The 19027-nt window shown below is 41.3% G+C and overlaps 1 protein-coding gene across 11 annotated transcripts in view; it reads right to left on the bottom strand.

The window, feature by feature from the left end:
• The window catches only part of WDPCP (WD repeat containing planar cell polarity effector), a 262122-nt gene that overhangs the window by 169481 nt on the left and 73614 nt on the right, over nucleotides 1–19027 (bottom strand). For 10 of the 11 annotated variants that reach the window (XR_009155037.1, XM_058182505.1, XM_058182449.1 and 7 more), the window contains one exon: nucleotides 4889–4966. The exons of the other annotated variant lie outside the window; for it this stretch is intronic. The gene's annotated coding sequence lies outside the window, so the exon portion shown is untranslated. The remainder of the gene's footprint in view (nucleotides 1–4888; nucleotides 4967–19027) is intronic. 11 annotated transcript variants of the gene reach the window in all.

The raw sequence follows: 19027 nt of genomic DNA, 5'->3' as shown, positions 1-19027 counted from the left end.
CAAGTGGGCTAGGTCAAATCATCCTTGAATTCCATGGACTCTAACTCCAAGAAGGTGCTAACAGTTAGTTGAGAAGATTTCTGTGCATAGGCTTTTTAGCAATAAATCAGTATAACTAACTTCACATGTGGACCTGATATTTCACATCTGACAATAATTTTAGTTAATTCCTAATGTTTGATCCAGGGAGTCTATTTAGGAGGATTTAAAAAGAACTTACAGAGTAAAGTCATCGTCATCCCCCCGCCATCCACTGAATATGCTATATAACCTACACTTTTAAAATGTCAATAATTTCAAACAATACTTGGGAAGAAATATGCTAAAACAGAGGAAAAAAATTCTGAATTTGGAAGCATTTCCTCACATTAGGAAAACAATCTAGAAATATTCATCTTTTTAATTCCTGCTACTAAAGGCATAAGACTACTACTAATATTTTAAATTATAATTACTTAAGTAACAATTACAAATATGAAGTGTTTTCACATAAGCAATCATATATCTCACTTTCTATTCAACTGCCTATCTAAAAGATTTAAGTGAGGATAACATTGCCACATTTATCATTTTTACTATCTTATTCCTAGGAAGGATAGGATAGATGAAATGAACTCCAAGATGGCGCCGATGAAGGCTGCCTCGGTGAAATGCTCTCTAATTGTTTCTTTATTTCTAATTGTTCTCTGTGACTCACTACGGCTTTCCTACTCACGAGACCATCTGCTAAAAATTAAGGAACATTTCTTTAAGGAGCAGCTTTCTTTGATCTCACCCCCGCCTGTCTTTACAAACACGGAGGAGATTCTAACACAGGAGGAGGCAATTCCCACCGAGCCATGGATTACTAAAAAAACCAAACGACGGAAACGAAGGAAGAGAGGTAAGCGATCTGGGATCTTAAACAGATTAAGAAATCACATTAAAACTCCTCTGCCTTCAATTTTCCTAACAAATATACGCTCACTTGCAAATAAGATGGATGAAATACTCCTCTTAAACAAATACTATTCTGATTTTCGCAATTCAGCAGTCCTATGCTTCTCTGAAATCTGCTTAAATGAATCAATTGAAAATAGCAGCCTGAACATTCCAGGGTTTCAGATTGAACGATCAGACAGGATTCCAGAAACATCTGGTAAAAAGAAAGGAGGAGGCTTATGCCTATATATTAATAGAAACTGGTGTCAAGATTTTAAAATAATTTACAAATTCTGTGACAACAATTTAGAGACTCTAATTATCAGCTGCAAACCTTACTATTCGCCTCGTGAATTTTCCTCATTTCTTCTAATTGCTGTTTATGTCTCACCACAAGCCTGTGTAAATAAGGCATTACGAACTCTAGCTGACCAAATCATGGAGGCTGAAGCCAAACACCCTGATTCACTGGCCATTGTTTTGGGAGATCTAAACAAGGCAAACTTAAGGAAAGAGCTACCAAAATACTTTCAGCATGTCAATTGTCCCACCAGAGGCAAGAATACTCTAGACCATTGTTACACAACACTAAAAGATGCTTATCGGTCTTTACCACGTGCAGCTGTAGGACACTCTGATCATTGCATGATTCACCTTGTACCTGCTTACAGGCAAAGACTTAAAGCCACAAAACCAATAATTAAATCAGTAAAGACCTGGACGGAGGAATCAAAATTAAAGCTACAGGCATGTTTTGACTGCACTGATTGGAATATTTTTAAAGATACCTCTGCAGACCTGGATGAACTCACAGATACTGTAACATCATATGTCAGCTTCTGTGAAGACCTATGTGTACCTACAAGGAACTTGCGAATATACAGTAACAACAAACCTTGGTTTACACCTAAACTTAAGCAGCTACGACATTCCAAAGAGGAAGCCTACAGAAAAGGTGATAAAATGCTGTACAATCAGGCCAGAAATGCACTAACAAGGGAGATCAGAGCAGCAAAAAGAAGCTACTCTGAAAAGCTAAAGAATCAGTTTTCAGCAAATGAACCAGCAAACATGTGGAAAACTCTTAAAAATATCACCGGCTATGGCAAACCTCCTTCCCAGGCTGAAGGTAATCAACAACTGGCAGATGACCTGAATGAGTTTTACTGCAGGTTTAAAAGGAAACTACAGCCACCTATCTCCACAACCCCCATCTCAGACACATTAACAACAGCCAAGCCTCCTACAACTGACCCCATTTCATTGGGTTCACAACCCCTAGTGATCATAGAAAAGGAAGTGCAGGACCTATTTCACAGACAAAAGCCAGGAAAAGCTCCAGGCCCAGACAAGATAACTCCTTCTTGCTTAAAAGTCAGTGCTGACCAATTGGCCCCCATCTTCACCCATATTTTCAATAAATCACTAGAGATGTGTTATGTTCCTTCTTGCTTCAAACGCTCTACCATCATCCCAGTGCCGAAGAAGCCCACCATCAAGGAACTGAATGACTACAGACCAGTTGCTTTAACATCTGTAGTCATGAAAACCTTTGAAAGGCTAGTGCTTTCCTACTGAAAACCATCATGGATCCGCTGTTAGACCCCTTGCAATTTGCATACCGAGCAAATAGATCAACAGATGATGCTGTTAATATGGCTCTGCACTACATCCTACAACATCTTGAGTCTCCAAAGACCTATGCAAGGGTCCTTTTTGTAGACTTTAGTTCAGCATTCAATACCATCATTCCAGACATTCTTCTAACTAAGCTAAACCAGCTACAGGTACCGGAACAGACTTGTAAGTGGATCACAAGCTTCCTAACAAACAGGAAGCAGAAGGTGAAGCTAAGCAAGATCACATCAAATACCTGTACAATTAGCACAGGGGCCCCCCAAGGCTGTGTGCTCTCCCCACTTCTCTTCTCTCTGTATACCAATGACTGCATCTCCAATGATCCATCTGTTAAGCTACTGAAGTTCGCAGATGACACAACAGTGATTGGTCTCATTCGAGACAATGACAAATCCGCATATAGACAAGAGGTCGAACGACTAGCCTTGTGGTGCAACCAAAACAATCTGGAACTGAACACACTCAAAACCGTAGAAATGGTGGTAGACTTTAGGAGAAATCCTTCCATACTTCCACCTCTCACAATACTAGACAACACAGTATCAACAGTAGAAACCTTCGAATTTCTAGGTTCTATCATATCGCAAGATCTAAAATGGACATCTAACATCAAAAACATCATCAAAAAAGGACAACAAAGAATGTTCTTTCTGTGCCAACTCAGTAAGCTCAAACTGCCCAAGGAGCTGCTGATTCAGTTCTACAGCGGAATTATTGAGTCTGTCATTTGCACCTCTATAACTGTCTGGTTCGGTTCTGCAACCCAACAAGAAAAACACAGACTTCAGAGGATAATTAGAACTGCAGAAAAAATAATTGCTACCAACCTGCCTTCCATTGAGGACCTGTATACTGCACGAATCAAGAAGAGGACCGTGAAAATATTTACAGATCCCTCGCATCCTGCACATAAACTCTTTCAATTCGTACCCTTAAAATGACGCGACAGATCACTGCACACCAGAACAACTAGACACAAGAACAGTTTTTTCCCGAAGGCCGTCACTCTGCTAAACGATTAATTCCATCAACACTGTCAGACTATTTACTGAATCTGCACTACTATTAATCGTCTCATAGTTCCCATCAGCAATCTCTTTCCACTTATGACTGTATGACTATAACTTGTTGCTGGCAATCCTTATGATTTATATTGATATATTGACCATCAATTGTGTTGTAAATGTTGTACCTTGATGAACATATCTTTTCTTTTATGTACACTGAGAGCATATGCACCAAGACAAATTCCTTGTGTGTCCAATCACACTTGGCCAATAAAATTCTATTCTATTCTATTCTATTCTATTCTATTCTATTCTATTCTATTCTATTCTATTCTATTCTATTCATAAAAAATTAGAGGTAGTGTTTTCCTACACACTAGAACTTTATCCTAAATTGACCTAACAATAGAAATAGAGGGAAACTTTTCTTAAAATCTGTAATTCCTCTCTAATCTTCAATTTCTCCAGGTGTTCAAAAATTTTTCCAGAACAAGTTTTTAGATAATACAAAACTAGCCCCATTCTTTTAAGGGAATTCTTTTAAGGGAATTAAAAGCCTTCCACAGATTAAAGAAGCATTTTGGTCAACAGAAAAATCAATTTTAAAAAATCAAACATACATGTGTAATAAAATGATACAATTCTCATTATTAATCACTTAAATTGATGAAACCTTGGCAAATCTATAATTAAAATAAGCTTCAAATTAACAGAAATTACTTTTGCATAGTAATACACCAAACTGTTATCGGCATTTTGAGAGTTCAGATAGAAAACTATTAAACATTCATTTTAGATAGAATTCAATAATATCATATCTACAATACTTTGACAGTATAAGAACCAATTGGTATAGAACCAATGTGACTTCATTGTGAATTCTAAAATAGAATTCAGTTAATTTCAGCATAAACATTAGGCTCATTTATAATAATTTTATTGAAAAATAACTTTTATATACATTCAGTAATATTTTTCACTCACCTAATACAACCATATACATTATACCAGCTCACTTTTTTTTAATTGAGTGAGTACTTCAAAATTAGCAATAATTTTGATATATATACAAATATAAACAATTCCTCCCCAAATGCAAACGTATTATACAGATTTTAGGGCAATAATCAGAGATTTAAGGCTCTGTTTTAGACTTCCTAAATATGAAAACCCAATTTGGGTTTTTCTATTTCAAAATAAGAAATTAATATCTCCAATCTTATCCTATAAAAACCTAATTATTGTTTTAAATTAAAAATAATAATACTGATTAAGATAATAGTATTTTGAAACATTAAAATTGTATTCTTATGTTTACTTACCTCTGATTCAGCTAACTAAATTCAGTGTATTTTTTCTGAATAAAGAAATGTAAGACTGCAACAGAAATTCTGGATGTTCTGTACCAAAATAAAAGGAATAAATGGAATCAGGAATTGCAATACTTGCTTGCATTCTTAAAATGGGGGGTGGGTTTCATAGTTGAATAACCCACTTCACACATCTCATCCATTTGAGACTTTGGTCAATAAAAAGAAAAATTAACAGAATAACAAGAATTGGAAGGGACCTTGGAGATGTTCCTAGTCCAAGCCTCTGCTCAGGCAGGAAACCTTATAATACCAAGGGTCCCCACTCCTTGATCCATGGATCGGCATCAGTTTGTGGCATGCCAGCAACCAGTGTACGCAACCACCATCCACAGGATGCAGGCAGCACGTAAAACCATGCCCCTCCAGAACAATTTGCCTCCAGAAGTTGTGAATGCTCCAACACTGGAAGTTTTTAAGATGATGTTGGATAACCATTTGTCTGAAGTGGTGTAGGGTTTCCTGCCTAAGCAGGGGGTTGGACTAGAAGACCTTCAAGGTCCCTTCCAACTCTGTTATTCTATTCTACTCTAATCCATGGAAAAACCTTTCTCCATGGAACCAGTGCCTGGTGCCCAAAGATTGGGGGCCACTTCCCTATACCAATTCAGATAGATGTCTAAAATCTCTTCTCCAATCTTAAAAACTTCTAGTATTGAAGCGCCAACATCTTCTGGAGGCATGTCGTTACAACGATTAATTGTTCTAACAGTTAGGAATTTTCTCCATTTTGGATTTTTGGATTAATCTTTCTGTTATAAACTTTGCAGTAATTCAACCCGAAAATGGTGATGCAATTGATGAGAAATATTTTTACTTGATAAAAGTAAAAAGTGATGAGCTTGTTAGTGTGTGTTTTACAAACCATTTAACAATTATTGTAGTGACTTGCCATTCCTTATATGTTAATTCTTATTATATACATTTGTTTTATATATGTCATGTATGTTATAACAGGGTAAGATTTTTAGCTTTCTTGCTTGAAAACAAGTTATAATCTAAGCATCTATTAAGAAGCATAAAAAATTGTACATAAATAAGAAAGTGGAGTGAAATATCACTCTATTTCACTCATATATCACCACGGATCTGCTGTTAGACCCCTTGCAATTTGCATACCGAGCAAATAGATCAACAGATGATGCTGTTAATATGGCTCTGCACTACATCTTACAACATCTTGAATCTCCAAAGACCTATGTAAGGGTCCTCTTTGTAGACTTTAGTTCAGCATTCAATACCATCATTCCAGACACTCTTCTAACTACACTAAACCAGCTACAGGTACCTGAACAGACTTGTAAGTGGATCACAAGCTTCCTAACAAACAGGAAGCAGCAGGTAAAGCTAAGCGGGATCACTTCAGATACCTGTACAATTAGCACAGGGCCCCCCCAAGGCTGTGTGCTCTCCCCACTTCTCTTCTCTCTGTATACCAGCTGTTGGAAATGCAGTTGGAGACTGCATCTCCAACGATCCATCTGTTAAGCTACTGAAGTTCGCAGATGACACAACAGTGATTGGTCTCATTCGAGACAATGACGAGAGGTCGAACGACTAGCCTTGTGGTGCGACCGTAACAATCTGGAACTGAACACACTCAAAACCATAGAAATGGTGGTAGACTTTAGGAGAAACCCTTCCATACTTCCACCTCTCACAATACTTGACAACACAGTATCAACAGTAGAAACCTTTAAATTTCTAGGTTCTATCACATCACGAGATCTAAAATGGACCGTTAACATCAAAAACATCATCAAAAAAGGACAACAAAGACTGTTCTTTCTGCGCCAACTCAGTAAGCTCAAACTGCCCAAGGAGCTACTGAGGAATTATTGAGTCTGTCATTTGCACCTCTATAACGGTCTGGTTCGGTTCTGCAACCCAACAAGAAAGACACAGACTTCAGAGGATAATTAGAACTGCAGAAAAAATAATTGCTACCAACCTGCCTTCCATTGAGGACCTGTATACTGCACGAATCAAGAAGAGGGCCGTGAAAATATTTACAGATCCCTCGCATCCTGGACATAAACTGTTTCAACTCCTACCCTCAAACCGACGCTACAGAGCATTGCACACCAGAACAACTAGACACAAGAACAGTTTTTTCCCGAAGGCCATCACTCTGCTAAACAAATAATTCCATCAACACTGTCAAACTATTTACTGAATCTGCACTACTATTAATCGTTTCATAGTTCCCAGCACCAATCTCTTTCCACTTATGACTGTATGACTATAACTTGTTGCTGGCAATCCTTATGATTTATATTGATATACTGACCATCAATTGTGTTGTAAATGTTGTACCTTGATGAACGTATCTTTTCTTTTATGTACACTGAGAGCATATGCACCAAGACAAATTCCTTGTGTGTCCAATCACACTTGGCCAATAAAAAATTCTATTCTATTTGTGTTGTAAATGTTGTACCTTTGATGAAGGTATTTTTTTTTCTTTTTCTTTTCTTTTATATACACTGAGAGCATATGCACCAAAACAAATTCCTTGTGTGTCCAATCACACTTGGCCAATAAATTCTATTCTATTCTATTCTATCACATATCCAAAGTGTTTCATTTATTACCTTGCCATTTTATATGAAAATAACTCTCTAATTGCGTTTTTTATGCCTTTGGTAGTTTATCTCTACACCTTCCAATTTCTTCTATGTCTTGAATTTTCCAGGAGAGCTAATTTTTTGTGCTATGAATGAGATTGAAAACCTCAGGATTCTGTCCTCTTAAAACATGGGAAAAATCATTACTGGACAATGTGTAAGTTACCTGGAATAAACTATTTGTTTTAATTCAACAGATATTTATATATGTTTGAAGACTGAACACTTCATTTATCAATTCAATGAACAACATGAAAGGTAAAATAATTTATTTTCACCCTTCAAGGAAACTGAAGACTAACTGGTACAGATGAGCAATATCAGTGTGATTAATTAGTTATTTGAAAATACTAAGCAATTATCAAATTGGTTACTTCTAACTTTTGATCAACAGTAGAAGATCAGTCTGAGGAGATGGGTGGTCTAGAAATGTGAAGTACAAACAATTAAAAACAAACAACAATTCATGGTAGCAAAACTTCTTGATTTTCTTGCTTCTTTCACATTTTATGTGCTCCCTTTTTTCGGAAAAGTTTTACTTTACAAAGCATTCTAAAGAAGGACAATGTTTACTCATTCTTTTTTTTTCTATTTTGAATGATTCCAGTAAAAGAACTGGGGTTTTTTTTACTTACTTTTTGCTTCTGTTACTGTTGCAGGGGACACTGAATTGTTCCAGTCTTCAATACAATTAACTGCTACAATACCATCACTAGACTGAAATATGAGTCACATTGGCAACTAAATGTAGAGAGTTGGTAGTGTGGTCAAAGAGTAAAATTTAAATCTCTGCATTTATCTAGAAACATTTCTTTTTTCTTATGATTGACTTGAGTCTCCAAAGACCTATGCAAGAGTCCTCTTTGTAGACTTTAGTTCAGCATTCAATACCATCATTCCAGACACTCTTCTAACTAAGCTAAACCAGCTACAGGTACCGGAACAGACTTGTAAGTGGATCACAAGCTTCCTAACAAACAGGAAGCAGCGGGTGAAGCTAAGCAAGATCACATCAAATACCTGTACAATTAGCACAGGGGCCCCCCAAGGCTGTGTGCTCTCCCCACTTCTCTTCTCTCTGTATACCAATGACTGCATCTCCAATGATCCATCTGTTAAGCTACTGAAGTTCGCAGATGACACAACAGTGATTGGTCTTATTCGAGACAATGACGAATCTGCATATAGACGAGAGGTCGAATGACTAGCCTTGTGGTGCAACTAAAACAATCTGGAACTGAACACACTCAAAACCGTAGAAATGGTGGTAGACTTTAGGAGAAACCCTTCCATACTTCCACCTCTCACAATACTAGACAACACAGTATCAACAGTAGAAACCTTTAAATTTCTAGGTTCTATCACATCATGAGATCTAAAATGGACCGTTAACATCAAAAATATCATCAAAAAAGGACAACAAAGAATGTTCTTTCTGCGCCAACTCAGTAAGCTCAAACTGCCCAAGGAGCTGCTGATTCAGTTCTACAGAGGAATTATTGAGTCTGTCATTTGCACCTCTATAACTGTCTGGTTCGGTTCTGCAACCCAACAAGAAAGACACAGACTTCAGAGGATAATTAGAACTGCAGAAAAAATAATTGCTACCAACCTGCCTTCCATTAAGGACCTGTATACTGCACGAATCAAGAAGAGGGCCGTGAAAATATTTGCAGATCCCTCGCATCCAGGACATAAACTGTTTCAACTCCTACCCTCAAAACGACGCTATAGAGCACTGCACACCAGAACAAGTAGACACAAGAACAGTTTTTTCCCGAAGGCCATCACTCTGCTAAACAAATAATTCCCTCAACACTGTCAAACTATTTACTAAATCTGCACTACTATTAATCTTCTCATCGTTCCCATCACCAATCTCTTTCCACTTATGACTGTATGACTGTAACTTTGTTGCTGGCAATCCTTATGATTTATATTGATATATTGACCATCATTTGTGTTGTAAATTTTGTACCTTGACGAACGTATCTTTTCTTTTATGTACACTGAGAGCATATGCACCAAGACAAATTCCTTGTGTGTCCAATCACACTTGGCCAATAAAAAAAAAATTCTATTCTTATGACTATTGTTAGAGCTTCTAGTATATTGTGTTCTAGACTGACAAAAAATAAATCAGTAAACTGCCCTAGTGCTAGCTTATAACTGAAACCCATCTTTTCTATTTTCAATATTGAAATACCCAAAGCCACATTTACAAACAAAGGTTTGTTTTTTAAAAACTCCTACATGAAGATATCATATAACTTTGCTCCTATTTTAGATAAGCCAAAATTACAATTTCAGTATATATTTTCTTTACCAAGATTTTTTTCAAAATAAAAATGGCCCAAATCTCTGCAAAATTTGTATTTACATATGAAATTTTACAACTGGACACATAGCACCTACAACATCCTTTAACACAAATGTCACATAAGACTGTTGACTACCAGCCTAATCTATACTACCACCACTTTTCTTTAGCGAAATAAATTGATATCAGGATCTTATATACCATAGCTACTAATTAATATGTCCAAGTATATTACAATATATCAGATAATTAACATAAATCTACATATGGATTAAAGTGCATCTTTAATTCTTGAAGTGCCTCATTTATTAAATGATATATTGAGAGTCCAGTAGATATTCATAAGAGAGTAAATTTATTCTGAGACAGTAGCTTTTATTATGGAAAGAAACAAATTGCAAGTGTTAGCTGATTCTTTAAAGAAAATATAATAAAACAAATTCATATCCTAAGGCATTTTACACACCTAAATGCTACTCAGTCTTAATCACTGTCAGTTGGAAAATGTAATTCAACATAAATTACTTCTGACTAACTCTTTTAATCCTTCCTTTTACTGATGATGCAGTCACCCTTTGTGCTGTCAGCTATGTCTCTCTCTCTCTAACTGAACTTTTTGAAAGAATCTCTCTAAACTTGTTCCAAGGTAGCTTGTTCCCCTGTAAAAAATAGACTCCTTAAATTACATTTCTTAAAGACTACTGTAGATTCAGGTAACATAACTGAAAACAAATCAGGTAACAAGAAAAATGCTACTGATTTGAGAAATTTGGTTTCAGAGGCTATGATCTGGATTATGGAAGGACAATGAAAAGTAGAGAGATCATAAACTTTTAGAGGCCATTTTTAAAAGGCCAACTGGACTGGCTTCTAAGAATCATAAACTTGCAGAACTAGTAGCTGCAAAGTACTTATAGGTCAAAGATTAATTTGCAATGTTGGCCTTTGGGGGGGAAAAAGGATGGGAACTGAGACAGAACCTCAACAACATCACCTGGACATCTTGGGGTTGAGAGATTATAATTGGGCATTGGGTATTGAACCAATAACTGTAGCAGAATGAAGCACTGGTGAGTACACTGGTTCTTCATAATTTCTCTCTAGAAAAGGAGAGGACTTGCGATCACCCACAAGGCAATGATCTCCAGTGGGAAACAAAGGAATAGCCATCTTGCAGAATCCAATCTGGGTTGTTCACTGGGACCAGAAGTTTAGTCTGGGTCATATCCTGGGACACATATATTTGCCTTCATAATAGCCATCTTGCTCAAACCATGGTCAGCAACTTTAAGGACACTGAGTAACATACTTCTTTTTTTTAATCATTTTCAGAAATTACTTGTTAATTGCCTTTTAGCTATTAGGAATGTTTGGCTCAATAAATTCTAAGTACACTAAATTTATTAACAAAATTTACAAGTTCAAAAACTTTTTAAAAAATTAATAAACAGCAAAAGGGTAATTACAACTTTTGGGAAAGTTACAAATGAACCCAGATGATTTGAAATAGAAATTTGAAATTAATTATAAGAATCCTGATAATGCTTTTTGGAGAATTTTCTTTAAGAAATGATATGATAAGACTGTGAAGGATCAGTCTACAGCAGCGGTCACCAACTGGTGGTCTGCGGACCACTGGTGGTCCGTGAGAAAATGTTGGTGGTCTGCGGCACACCTGCTCCCGGATAAGCAATGGCCAGTCCCGTGACTACAGCGCTGGAAGATGGGACTGGCCAGGCAGCTCATGGTGGAGCTGTAAATCTCCGCTGTTGAGGGAGGTTCGGGCAATTTGTAACTTTGCAGCAGAGCCCTCACCGGCTGGAATGAGGTAATGGTGCAAGAGGGGGGAATGGTGGTGCAGGCGGGCCGAAGCAACGGGTGGCGGGAATCCCAGGCTGTTTCTTCCCCCTGCTTTAGTTTCCTATCAGTTGAACCCACCAGTGGCTGTCCCCGCCCCTCACCCTCCCTTCCCAGTCACTCCTCCCCTGGCAAGGGAAGGGGGGGGAATGGAGATTTGCTCCATATTCCAGAGCGGGAGCTGGATCTTGTGGCTGTTTCTTCCGGCCTTGTTGGTGCTCCTGCACGTCGGTCTCTCAGGGAGACACTTGACTTCCTCTCAGCCCCAAGACACTGGCTGGCCCATGAGATGACAGAGAGAAAGAGAGTGAGAGAGAGAGAGAGAGAATGAAGAAGTGCAGGGGTGGGGCCGAAGGGTGATGTCTTGCATTAAGTATCAACCCCCCCACTTCAATTTTGCGAGGTCGGCGCAGCAGGCAGCAGTCCTTCCTGGTGTGCCTTGTTTCTCTGGAGCAATCCGCCCCCCTCCTGCTTCTGCCCGCCTCCTCCTCCTCCCAGAGTCTCTGGGCTGCTTACTCAGCTGGAGGAAAAACTAAAAGGGCGCTCCACCGCCCAGCTTGCCTGCCTCCCCGGGGATGTCGCCCGGGGGGCCGCTCTCTTCACAGCTCTTGCTTGAAGCCGCCTGGCTCTGAAAGGGATGCATGGAGAATAAGAATCAGAGAGAGAGAGAGAGAGAGAGAGAGAGAGAGAGAGAGAGAGAGAGTGGAGGGGAGAAAGAGAAAGAATGTGGGGGGGAGAGAGGGGGGGGAAAGAGGGGAAAAGAGAGAGAGCAAGAGAGAAAGGGGAGAGAAAGAGAATGAGAGAGAAAGAGAGAGAGAGTGGGGGAGAGAGAAAGAGAGGGAAAGGAGAGAGAGAGATGAGAGAGAGAGGGGAAGAGAGGGGGAAAAGAGAGAGAGAAAGAGAGAGAGAGAAAGGGGAGAGAAAGAGAATGAGAGAAAGAAGGGAGAGAGAAAGAGTGTGGGGAGAGAGAGGGGAGAGAGAGAGCAAGAAAGAGAAAGGGGAGAGAAAGAGAATGAGAGAGAAAGGGGAGAGAAAGGGGAAGAGAGAGGGGAGAGAGAGAGAGAGAGGAGAGAGAAAGAGAAAGCAGGAGAGAAAGAGATGAAGGAATGAGTGGGAGGGGGCGCGAGAATGAGAAAGAGTGGAAGAGAGGGGAAGAGAGGGGGAAAGAGAGAGAGAAAGAGAGAGAGAGAAAGGGGAGAGAGAAGAGAATGAGAGAGAGAAGGGAGAGAGAAAGAGTGTGGGGAGAGAGAGGGGAGAGAGAGAGCAAGAAAGAGAAAGGGGAGAGAAAGAGAATGAGAGAGAAAGGGGAGAGAAAGGGGGGAAGAGAGAGGGGGAGAGAGAGAGAGAGAAAGAGAGAGGGAGAGAGAAAGAAAGAGAAAGCAGGGAGAGAAAGAGATGAAGGAATGAGTGGGAGAGGGGGGGCGCGAGAATGAGAAAGAGTGGAAGAGAGAGGGGAAGGGGGGAGAAAGAGAGAGAGGAGGGACAGTGCCTAAAGGACCCCATCCCGTCACTGGGACTCCAGGCACTTCAGCAAGCAGCGCGCTGGATTCGTATTAGTGGTCCCCGGGATTTCAAATTATGAACTTGGTGGTCCCTGAGGTCCAAAAGGCTGGGGACTCCTGGTCTACAGGGAACCAAAAGGAACTAGTGATTACAATTGAAGGAGAATATTTAAAATTGTTCATATTTCTTATGATGAAGGGAGTAATCATTTCTTTATATATTTATTTACTTTAAATTTTACTTTAAATTTACCTTTTTCTTTTCTAGTTTGGATTAGTTTTTATCTTTGTGATTGCATTTTTAATAAATTATTATTAAAAATAAATATAAAAAGATATGTTATCATTCAAATATTGATGATACTGAACCCTGAACTGGCAGTTGATCTCACCTAGCAATTTCATGTAGAGCTTAAATGGAAGAAAAAAGAGTGTTGAACTTTGTAGAACCCCACAAAGGAGGGACCTCCCCCCCCCCATCAATATCAACTAGCTACAAAGGAAGAGAGAAGATGTGGTTTACTAGGAGACATAATATCTGTCCCTCCAGATTGTAAGGAGACTTTCTTAGCTGTTAACTAGTAAGAATTTGGCAGAAGGACTAATTTGTTTCTGGGGTTGTTCCTAGAGGGTGAGCCCAGAGGACTAATAATCTTCATTAAATCATCTGCAATTTCAACAACAATTAATCTGATAAGAACCTCAGGAGACGGGCTTTACAGCTTTACAGATTCATAACTTTTGTTTCTAGTTTCAGACTTCTCACACCTTATATTTTGATCCTTTTAACTTCTGTAGAAACTTTTAACTTGAAATTTACAGCTATACTTTTACTATTTGTGGAAATTTTATTCCCTTGATATTGCTTCCCAAATTTTTTCTTTGTTTGTCTATCAGCATTATTTAACATAATAAAGTTCCTCAAAACTTACGATTTTTGGAATATGTTTTGATAAAAACTTAATTTGGTTTTCAAGATACTTGTTAATCTGCATTAAGAACTATGACCTCTACTTACTTTCAAGAGAAACCCACCTTGCTTTAAATATTATTTTCATTACTAAAACTGAAAATGTAGATTTATTTTTCTTGGTTACCACAATATTACATGATCTGTGCAGCTGAACATTCCTAAATAGACATTTTAATTATTTATATTTATTTTATTGTTTCCAACTTCAAGATTATCTTTTGTTAAAAACTAGTCTGGATCTGTTTTTCCTTCCTCCCCCCCACCCCCAAAAGAAACTTTTCACCAAAAAAATCTTGTTTTAACCACAAGAGAGCACTCCAACACAAGAAATGGTGGGAAAGAATGTTGCTGTTTCCCAGTTTCCTTTTCCTTAACCAAAGGAAGGCACTCTAACATAAAAAATTGTTTTTAACCATAGAGTCTAACAGGATTTTTTTTTAAATTTTAATCATAATCATATGTGAACAACATGAATTTCTTATAACAAAGGGACTTTTTGCTTTTTAATCCTAAATTAACATATATTTATTCAATTTAGTGTTAAAACGTGCTTTGTGTATAGTGTTTTTGTGTAATATATCAAACAATGATTTTATTTTAATCTTTTACTCGTTTCATTTAATTTAATCAGTACAAACAGATACATTAAACATAAGATTACATATTATTTTTTCAAAAATGAGTAAAAATCAACAGAGCAAGGACCTTTCTAAGATGGAAGAATGATACTTCTTCTCCAGAATCTCAAAAGTTTTATTTATATTATAGATCTATGTATTGGACAATAATCTTCTTATGATTTCATTATCCTGGCAATCACATCAGGAAATGCAAGCAAATTTTGGTTCTCCTCATTATCAACATCTATGACAGACTGGTAACGCAAATAGGATCTCAGAATAAGAGGATTAAAGAATAGAAAGATTCAGAAATTTTAATAGCGATAACTAAAGAATTTGGAGGCAAAACTCAAATTAGTGGAAGCAGAGTTGCATTAAAGCAATAAAATACAAATACAATACAAACGAACTATTCCATTCTATATATACATCTGCTTAATGAAGGCAAAACTTTAGTGTGCACCCAGGATGATGCAAAAAGATGTCTTAATCTTTGTAAGAGACCAGAACTTGAATAATTTATTTATTTATTTATTTATTATTCATATTTGTATACCGCCCTATCTCCCGAAGGACTCAGGGCGGTTCACAGGCACATAAAACATTTATATACAAGTTAAGATAATCATTAAAAAACTTATTCTAATGCCAGATTATTAAAAATATAAATATAAATATTAAAACCAATTTAAAACCCCTATAAATTTAAAATCTAAGCCAGTCCTGCACAGATGAATAGATGTGTCTTGAGCTCGCGACGGAAGGTTCGGAGGTCCGGAAGTTGACGGAGTCCTGGGGGGAGTTCGTTCCAGAGGGTGGGAGCCCCCACAGAGAAGGCCCTTCCCCTGGGCGTCGCCAGACGACACTGCCTAGCTGACGGCACCCTGAGGAGTCCCTCTCCGTGAGAGCACACGGGTCGGTGAGAGGTATTCGGTAGCAGTAGGCGGTCCTGTAAATAACCCGGCCCTATGCCATGGAGCGCTTTGAAGGTGGTTACCAGAACCTTGAAGCGCACCCGGAAGGCCACAGGTAGCCAGTGCAGTCTGCGCAGGATTGATGTCATACGGGAGCCACGAGGGGCTCCTTCTATAACCCGCGCAGCCGCATTCTGAACTAACTGCAGCCTCCGGATGCCCTTCAAGGGGAGCCCCATGTAGAGAGCATTGCAGTAATCCAGGCGAGACGTCACGAGGGCGTGAGTGACCGTGCATAGGGCATCCCGGTTCAGAAAGGCGCAACTGGCGCACCAGGCGGACCTGGTAAAAGCTCTCCTGGAGACGGCCGTCAAATGATCTTCAAAAGACAGCCGTTCATCCAGGAGGACGCCCAAGTTGCGCACCCTTCCATCGGGGCCAATGACTCGCCCCCAACAGTCAGCCGAGGACTCAGCTGACTGTACCGGGATGCCGGCATCCACAGCCACTCTGTCTTGGAGGGATTGAGCTTGAGCCTGTTTCTCCCCATCCAGACCCGTACGGCCTCCAAGCATCGGGACAACACTTCGATAGCTTCGTTGGGGTGGCCCGGTGTGGAAAAGTACAGCTGGGTGTCATCAGCGTACAGCTGGTACCTCACACCGAAGCCACTGATGATCTCACCCAGCGGCTTCATATAGATGTTGAACAAAAGGGGCGAGAGGATCGACCCCTGCGGCACCCCACAAGTGAGGCGCCGCGGAGTCGACCTCTGCCCCCCTGTCAACACCGTCTGCGACCGATCGGAGAGATAGGAGGAGAACCACCGATAAACGGTGCCTCCCACTCCCAATCCCCCCAACCGGCGCAGCAGGATACCATGGTCGATGGTATCGAAAGCCGCTGAGAGGTCTCATAGGACCAGGGCAGAGGAACATCCCCTATCCCTGGCCCTCCAGAGATCATCCACCAACGCGACCAAAGCCGTCTCAGTGCCGGAAGCCGGACTGGAACGGGTCTGGATAGACAGTTTCATCCAGGTGTAAGGGAAACTGATATGCCACCATACTCTCTACAACCTTCGCCGCAAAGCGAAGGTTGGAGACCAGACGATAATTACCTAAAACAGCCGGGTCCAGGGAAGGCTTCTTGAGGAGGGGTCTCCCTCCACCAAGGAAGCGCTCGTAATTGCCTGGAGCCAGCCTCGTGTCACCTCCTGAGTGGCCAGCACCAACCAGGAGGGGCACGGGTCCAGTAAACACGTGGTGGCATTCAACCTACCCAACAACCTGTCCATGTCCTCGGGAGCCACAGGGTCAAACTCATCCCATAAAATGTCACCAAGACCACCCTCAGCCGTCTCACCCGCGTCACCGCAATTTTGGTCCAGACCATCCCGAAGCTGAACGATTTTATCGTATAGATAACCGTTAAACTCCTCAGCACGTCCCTGCAACGGGTCATCCCGCTCCCCCTGGTGTAGGAGGGAGCGAGTCACCCGAAACAGGGCGGCTGGGCGGTTATCTGCCGATGCAATGAGGGAGGAGGCGTAGCTACGCCTCGCTTCCCTCAATGCCACTAGGTAAGCCCTAGTATAGGACTTCACTAGTGTCCGATCAGCTTCCGAACGGCTGGACCTCCAGGAACTCTCTAGGCGTCTTCTCCGGCGCTTCATCCCTCTCAGCTCCTCGGAGAACCAAGGAGCCGGTTGGGACCTGCGCCGGGTCAGAGGCCGCAAAGGCACGACACGGTCTAAGGCCCCCGCCGCAGCCCGTTCCCAGGCCGCAACAAGTTCCTCAGCCGAGCCGCGAGCCAGACCCTCAGGAAATGGCCCAAGCTCCGTCCGGAACCCCTCCGGGTCCATCAGGCGCCTGGGATGGAACCAACGTATCGGCTCCGTCTCCCTGCGGTGGTGAATGGCGGTCAGAAAGTCCAGGCGAAGAAGAGAGTGATCTGACCATGACAAAGGTTCAATGACTATTTCCTTCAAGTCCAGATCTCTCAACCACTGACCAGAGACAAAAATCAAGTCCAGAGTGCCACCCCCAATGTGAGTAGGGCCATCAACTACTTGGGTCAGGTCCAAGTCTGGGGGTCTCAACTGCCACCCCAGCCAGCACCTCCAGGAGCTCGGGCAGGGCAGCTGTCACGCAGCAAGGAGCCAGGTACGTGATCAGCAAGCCCATCTGACACCTATGACCCCATCTCACAAGGAGGGATTCGCACCCGGCAATCTGAGGTACAGTGGTCTCCCTCGGCTCTAGGCTCTCTCTAATCACAACCGCCACCCCCCCACCCCTACCCTGAGCCCTCGGCTGATGGAATGCACGGAAACCCGGCGGGCACATCTGAACAAGGGGCACGCCCCCTTCCGTGCCCAGCCAGGTTTCCGTAAAGCCTATGAGGTCCGCGGCGCCCCCCTGAATAAGGTCGTGTATTAGGGGGGCCTTGTTAACTACGGACCGTGCGTTGCATAACATGAGCCGAAGGCCCAGGCTCTGAGGGTCTTGACCATCTGGGGAACGGGAAAAGGACGGGGGATCGGGGCGCGCGATCGCCTGCAGACATCGAACGCGCGCCCCCCCAGAACGATATGATCACCCCCTTCCGCCATATCTGCCCCTCCCACTTACCGTGCAAATCAGACCACCCTCACCAACAGGAACGCAATCTCCCCCCCTAACCTCCGAACCCATTAAAGGACCGTCACGAGCACGCGCAAGGACTGGCTCCCCACCCGACGGGCTACCCCCAACGCCCGCCCTAACCCTCCCACCCCTTAAAAAAGCCCTATCTAAAAACCCCCAAAGGCTCTTTTTTTTCGCATGCCACCTCTGTGGGTCCCAAGACCCGTCATTGAGGCCGGCCCTTGATAATGTGGCGGGCCATTCCTGCGAGGCGGGGGCACCTCGCAGGCGCAAGAGTTCTAATGCAGAATATCGCATAAATAAATTAAGAGCATAAACAGGAGAAAGAAGACGATGAGAGGTAGTAATGTAATGTCTGGGGTGGCAAGATGTAATGCCAAGTCCAAGTGGATACCCATCTTCCAGAATATCTTCAGATGGTGGCTGGCTTAAAGCTGACACAAGATAGTATAATAGGCAGATGTAGTCTGATGGTAAAAAAGTTACTGCTACTCTGCGCAAAGCTCAGTCCTGAAATCCATAACCTAATAGAGGTGGTGCTCATCTCCCCCGTCCGTGGCGTCACAGATATTTCCAAGATAGATATTACCACAGTAGATGTTTCAGAATAAAGCCCCGATGCACCAGTCG

The sequence above is a fragment of the Ahaetulla prasina genome, chromosome 1 (assembly GCF_028640845.1).
Source record: "Ahaetulla prasina isolate Xishuangbanna chromosome 1, ASM2864084v1, whole genome shotgun sequence".
NCBI classification, from domain to species: domain Eukaryota; kingdom Metazoa; phylum Chordata; class Lepidosauria; order Squamata; family Colubridae; genus Ahaetulla; species Ahaetulla prasina.
The sequence above is the reverse complement of the archived record's forward strand: the minus strand, read 5'-3'. Positions and strand labels throughout refer to the sequence as shown.